Raw genomic sequence first — 7,308 nt, 5'->3', positions numbered from 1 at the left:
AGGTCCCTTCTCGGAGTGCCAAAACTGATGCCTGGAAAGACTGACCTGGAACAGAAACTAGACAGAGCAAAAGAAATAAATTAGGTATTTATTGAAAGGATACACCTTGGGCAGTGCAAGAGCACAGCCAGGGCTACACCCAAATCAAATCCAAGATAGAACCCTGTCATGAGTTTTGCACTTCTGTAAGTTTTGGTTCATCTACAATTTGATGTCAATTGTCCAACCACAGCCCCAGCCATGAAGTCTCAGCCCCCTGCTTTGCCCCCTTTCCTTCTCGGTTGTTTATGTTTTTTGGGTACCCATTGTCCTTGATTCTCTAGCTGGGAAGGGATTGTTTTGTCTGACTACCCTGTGAAAGAGGACTTACTAACACCTAATATGAAGTTTCAGTTACACACCAAGCAGCAGAGATTCTGAAAAATATAAAAGTTAAACCCCAAGGCTGTTTGATGTGATGCTGTCCTGCAGCATCTGCACCCTCAAGGGGACCTGTCAAGATGTGCAGAAGGACTCCCAGGTGCTTGAGTTTGGACTCTCATTCACCAGAATGGCCACTTCAGAATTTACTGAGCTATCTGTGAGTGTGGAGAGAGACGGTGTAGGGCACAGCCAAGGGCAGGAAGCACATGTGTGGCTGAACGCAGCTGTGCTGTGGATAGGGCAGCGTGTAAGATTGCTTCTGCAGAAACCCATCCTTGACCTTGGAATCTCCTCTGGGTGAGAGGCATCCAAGCTGGAAATCTCAATGTCTGAATCTCTCCTGCAGTCTTACCAGCTCTGGGGTGTGAGCTAAGACATCTCTGCAACCCTTTTCCTAAGAGGAGCATTGCAAAAGAGTCCCACTGGATAATCCAGAAACCTGGGTTTGATTCCACTTGTGTAAGCAATTTATCAGGCAAGAGGTGATATTTCATCCCTCCTCCTTGAGGGACCTGGTGTGCTTCTGAACATGCGCAAATGCCTTTGATACTTCAATAATAATGGATAAGTGGCAGCCTGGCTTAGGAAGAACAGATCTTGCAAGACAAGTGTGACTGCTTCCACTGGGGGCAGAATGGAAAAGGATCCAACAGCCAGAGATGTGAGCAATGCTACTCCTGAGGAGTAGTAATTATATACATGCAATGTGGCAGTGAAAGGCATGAAAAAGTGACTGCCACAGCAGCATAGGTGGAGCTTGGAGGGTTCCCCCGTGGGGTGAGACATCTGCCTCCAAGGGCTCACAAAAGAGAGGCAGGGAGCCTGTATGTTCACCTGGGAGAGGGTGGGACTGGGTCCCATTCCCTTTCCTCCTGATTCTCCTCTGGGCTCTGCTTGTCCCACTTCTCACGGTGGGGGCATCAGGAAAAAACGGCAGAGGTGGGGCTGTGTCTGTCTCCCTGGCTCCTGCCTGGCTGCTGGATGGTGCCACTCCTGAGCCAGGCCTTGCGGGCTCTGTCTGGAGCTCACCCCCACGCAGGGAGCAGCAAGCCCTGCCTTACCTGATGAGCTCTCTGGTGGCTTTTTTTCTAGGAGGAGCCTGTTTTCAGATGGTCACGAGGTGGAGACACCACCTCTCACCATGCACAAAGCAGGAGATGAGAGCTGGGTTGGAAGGATGCTGAGACCAAAGCGGGGGTGTGTGTGGGGCCTTCAGGGACTTTACTGCCACTGACACATTGGCAAAACAAATGGGAGATTCAAAAGGGAGACTGGGGTGGGAGGCAGAGGCTCTAGGCACATATTTCCATAATGATGAGCTGCAGAAGGAAGATATAGGTGAAGGAGAAGCCCTAACACTGGTGGAGGCTGCCTTGGGCCAAAGCAGGAGCTGGGCAAAATCTTGATCCTGCCAGTTGTGTGCTGTCAAACTCTGGCCATTCTCCGGACTCTAGTGTTATCTTCACTGCTTGGAAAGGGTGGGGGCAGCTTCAAACTTGGAGACAGTCCACTTCCACCCAGAGCAAAACAGTTGTTTTGACACCACATTAACCATGCAGTTTATTTTGGGAATTTTTCACCTTCTTTTTGTTTTCTGTCCTCATTATATATAAGAAAAATTGGCTTTAGATGCAGTTTTAGAACAGGAATGTTGCAACAGTGGTAGAGCAGCTGAATAATAGTCCCTGTTGGAAAGCTGTTCCTTTGCCCTCCCCTCTTGGCTTCAGCTGGGCTTGTTCCTGCTGTGCTTTCCTTCTGGATTTGCTTTTCTTGCGTTTTCCGTTTATTTATGCTCCTTTCTTTTGGGCTGGGACACGTGGTCAGCCAGAGGTCACAGTCTCGTCGATGTTTAAACTCAGCCACAGATTTTGTAATACTTGTGGGCAGAAGAAGAGCCAGCCTTGGTTTGGCATTTTTGGCAGCCCTCTGTCTCCAGACTCCAGGCTGCTCTCTGTGCCATCCCTGCTGCCTTGCTGGGGACAGGAGTAGACTGAAAATGCAGGGCAGCTGCTGGCATTCCCACTCCCACAGCTGTGTCAGGCAGTGAACTCCATGGTACTTGTCCTGCTGGCCTGGGAGAGACCTGGGGCCTGGGATCTCAGCCTGTTCCATGCCAGGACACCCCTGATCCTTGTGACATGGGGAATACACAGCGTGGCCAGGCATGAAAGCGCTGCTGGACCCGTGTGATCAGATGGCAAAAGCCACTGTGAGCCCCTGCCCTTTGAGCAGGGTAGAAACTCCAGCTGACAGGCAGCTGGAGGAGCAGCTTGGCAAACACAGCCAGGAGTGTGTGATAAGGGAGCACTTGCCCGGACACACTCCTCGGGCGAGCCCTTTGCCCAGAGGTGTTACCCAGCCTGCCTTATGGTGAGCGAGCTGTGGTCCTTCACCCTCCTGCGCTGCCTCCCAGGCGGGTTTGCTGCCAGCTCTGCTTTCTTACTAAGGCAAAGTGCAAAGGCACCTCTTGCATCACTCCAGGGGGTGAGGGCCAGGCAGGGCTGTCCCTGCCAGCAGCAGCACTCCAGGCACCAGGCATGCACAGGAGGCTTTAAAGATCCACAGAACTGCTCCCATCCAGTTCCCTCTTGCCTGTAAATGAAATAGGCTAGCTTTGAAAAATCAAAATACTCCCAGCAAATGGAAGCTGCTGCTTCCAGCTGAGATTTGTCTCCTCCAAGGGGAGGACAATTTGCCTTTGAGACAGCCAAAATGTTTTCTGCATGAAAGGCCTGGCTCGTCTCTCAGTAGAAGCACTGGCATCTTGTGTCACCTGTTTGTAAGGCAGCTTTGAACTTAACTGTTTATGTAACCTGTTAAAAATGCATTAATGTGCCTTCTTATTCTTTTCTTCCCTGCCAAGGAGTTGGTCAGACATGGTTTCAGGTGAGCTCTGCGAGTCGGTTGCTGCTGAGGGGTGCAGAGGGGTCAGACATGGTAGCAGTTTCCAGACTCAGTGTGGGCTCTGCTGGAGCATCCTTGTGCCTTTCTGCACACCCTCTCCCAGTGTTGGCACACACAGACCTCAGGCACAGCACCCTGTTTTTCAAAGAGCATCACACCTCTCTAGCCCCCAGGTTAATGGTTAGACCCACATTGCAGCAGCTGCCTCCCCGGCCCAGCTGTGGAACAAGTCACAGATTTTAAATATTGGATTTTCTGATCTTGCCCTTTGGACTTATTTTTGCTGTGGCTGTTGGTAAACTGTACTCCTAAGCTCTGGCTGCTGTGAAATCCTCTCTGGACTGCTGCATCCCTGAGCAGATACATTTTTTTAAGTTGTACAGGAGCAGTGTTTGATGGTAGTTGGCACAAATGGCTCAAGGCAGGAGGCTCATTTTGGCGTAGAATTATCTCTCAAAGGAAGTACTGGTAAGAAGGGGCCTGTGGCAGTCTCAGATTCAGCTAGCCTTTGCACCAGGATTGTTGCCAAAGCTGGGTCAGAGCAGCTAAGGCTGGAAAATTTGAAAGGATGGAAACCCCTCCACTCTGGGTCCATGTCCCAGGGCTGCACCGCCCTTCTGGGGAAGGAGCTTTTCCTGAACCAGCCAGGCTCACTTACCTCCTGGAAAGACTTCAGTTTCATTCTCCCTTCTAGCTGCCAAGTCACTGCAGACTTCTGCTAAATCACCCCAACTTCCTCTCCTTCCCAACTAACCAAGCCAGCTGTCTCTGCCTCTCCCTATAGGCAATGTTCCCTGACCTCAACCAGCCTGGTAGCCCTGCTAATCCTCTCCAGTTTCCAGCAGATCCATGCTCATCCTGGAGGGGCTGTTCACACCCACCAAGTTCTGCTGAAAGGGAATGCTTAGGGCCAGGACATGCTGAAGTCAAGCTCAAAAACAAGCTCCTTGTTGAGTGTGCTCCAATAAGGCTTCAGGAGAAGCTGGTTTTGATGGATTTCTGAATGAGATGGGTCTGAGCCATCTGGCACGTGCCCAGCACTGAATAAGCAAGGCCTGCCTGTGCCCATCTCCTTGGAACACTGCAGCATCTTTCTGACCACTGACAGCTCAGGCCATTGCTTTGAACTGTCTCCTCAGCCCCACAGAAGAGCAACACAGTTTAGGGACATCACCAGCACAGGCTTGTATGTCCTGAGTTCTGGACTATTCAGAGCAGCAGGCACCTCTCCACTGGCTCCTAGGCACTGTCCACCCCTTCTGGTGGACAAGGTCCAAGGGGTTCAGCTGCTCCCAGATTCCAGAGGCAGTGTGGCCAGAACCCAGGAGAGCTGGTGGAGCTGGCTTGCTCCGCTCATCCATCTTCACCTTGCTGAAACAGCTCACTCTGAACGGAGAGGAGAGTGTAGTGCTTCACTTAAATGGATAGCAGGGAGCAGAGGGACTTTGCAGGGTCATCCTGGGCACTTCAGCAGGATGTGGGCTACAAACCTGAGCCTTTGTGGAGCATTGGGCTCCCTCCTCTTTTCCCTTCTGTGGGACTGAGATGTGCTGGGCAGCCCATTCCTGCCCAGAGCTACCTGGTCCCCACTCCTCTCTGAAGGATGGTGTCACATGCTTAAGGCTGCTCCTCTGAGGTCTGAAAGATTAGACTGGAAGTTTTATGGGTGGGAGATATCCCAGGGCTGAGGTCAGAGACAGAAATGTAATGTCTGCCCTGCTGTGTTATACAATCCGCTGTTAAATAATCACTCGGGGTCACTGCTCCTGCCAGGCCACTGCAGCTGGCAGTGGGGCTGCTGGAAAAACAGGATCACTGTCCATCAGACAAGAAGGAGAAGGAAAGCAGTAACACACTTCTGGGCAGTCCCATGCTCAGACCCCTCCCACCACTGAGGCTCTTCATTGCAAGGTGCTTTTCAGTGACAGAGGCAAGGACACAGCCTGTTTGTTGGGAGGGGGGCAGTGGGGAGGTGGCTTTGGCCACGGTGACAAAAGACTGGTGTTTGTGTGACATGGCTGAAGTGTGCAAGAAGGGAACAGTACCTGTCACAAGGACACTGGTTCTCCACTGAATCTGGGCAAGGGGGACACCCAGCATCCATCCAGCACAGCTCTGTGCCCCCCAGCCCATGCTCTCTGCATTTCCTAAACCTGCAGCAGAGCCAAGGCTGGGGCAGAGCCGTGGCCTTCATGAGCTGCTGACCAGCATGTAGAAGTTGGGCCAGTGCCACAGTGCCAGGTTGTGCCGCCCACCTGGGACTGACACCCATTCAACAGCGCTGTGTTAATAATTTCAAGGTGCTGCAAAGTAGCCAAACTGGACACTTGGACGACATTAGGGAACCTGTGGGAATGGGTACTGATGACCCATGCAAGTAAGCAGTCACTCAAGGGAGCTGGATGATTTTCCCTAGGAGATACAGGCCAAGTCCAGGAAAAGAAACCACGCTGGTGGGGGAAGCTCACAAAGCAAAGCCACACTGCACTCAGAGCCTGAACATCACTGTCCTGGGATTCCTGTCCTCGAGCACACATTTACAGCTAGCTAGCCTACTTCTGCTGGGGAATTTCTTCCTGATAAGAGGTTTTGGCCGGTGGCTGTGCTCCCCTGAGGGTGAGGGAGAGCAGCTTAGTACAAGCAACAAACTGGTATGGGGCAGGGCGAGTTCCTTTTGATTTAACTCAGAGGATGGCAGTGAAATAGAAATGCTGGGGGATGACTGGATGGCTCTGAGGAAGCTTGAGGTATCCCTTACTTGGATTTGCCGCCTGTGATCAGGGAGGCATTCTGGCTTAATGCAGCTGTTTTGTTATTTAATTCTGCCTGATTTTCCTTTACACTTTCCCAAATGTTTTAAGCTATTCTTTGTTGTGCTCATCCACTTTTTAATCTGAGGTCAAATGATTGGATCTTAATCCCTGGATCTCAAATGAATTTGCCTTTTGGTTTCCAGCCCTCTGCTACAGCCAGGCTTACTGTCCCCTTTTCCTTCTCTCATTATTTCTCTATTTCTTGCAAGTTAGCATTACTTGAGAAGAACAAAACTGGTGATATCCCCCTGATTAATATTTCCAAACAATTTTATGTTCTTCCTTGCAATGAGTTCATGGAGCCTTTTTTGTCCAACTACCTAAATGTGATCATAGCCAGTGCAATACTGTGCTCTTTGTAACTGACTGGGTGCAGAGACAGCTGCCATGGAGTGATCGTACAGGACAGCACCTAAATCCATTGCACAGTCTTCCTGGGGGAGAGGGGCAGGACAGCCTCTGAATCATATTCATAAATCTAAAGATGACAGGATGCTGATCTCAGCCCCACCCTCTGGGTTTTGCTAAAACTTGGTTTCTCATTTCATTGCAATTGCCCTGTGCTGCAAGTTCCTTGCTCAAATGTATGCAAAAATCTTGGAGGAAGATTAAATACAATTTTTCAACAACATATTCCAGATTTTATTGAGAAGAGATGAGATCTAATTAAATTCACACATTAATCCAGCCAGATTAAATGGCACATTCTACTTTGTGTCCTTAGCTTGGCCCAGGAGCCAGACTGAACCTACAAACAGAGACCACAGAACTGGTCTTGCCCTTCATGTCTCGACTCAGACCCAGACTTTGCTTCAATGCCTGAGACTAGATCCAGACAGTTTCATTGTTATGTTAAGGATCACAACATACATCCAGGCCTGATTGGGAGCACAGGAGTAATCCCAGCCCTGAAGGGTGCTGCTGCCCCAGGTACCCTCATGTAAGCCCGTGGTGCTGATGGGGGAAGCTCAGGTCCCCACCTCACCTGGCTTCACTGGGTCTTATGCCAACTCCTGCTGGCAGCTACCCTGTCTATGAGGTACCCAAGTCCTTGGCAAGGCAGCCTGTGCTAGTCCAAAACTTCTCCTAAGCTGAGTACAGTGAGCTGTGCCTATGTAGCTGAATTACATCCAAACCCATCCTGTCCTGACAGAGTCTCATCCAAGGG

This window comes from Catharus ustulatus, chromosome 3 (assembly GCF_009819885.2).
Source record: "Catharus ustulatus isolate bCatUst1 chromosome 3, bCatUst1.pri.v2, whole genome shotgun sequence".
Taxonomy (NCBI): domain Eukaryota; kingdom Metazoa; phylum Chordata; class Aves; order Passeriformes; family Turdidae; genus Catharus; species Catharus ustulatus.
Note: the sequence above shows the minus strand (reverse complement) of the source record.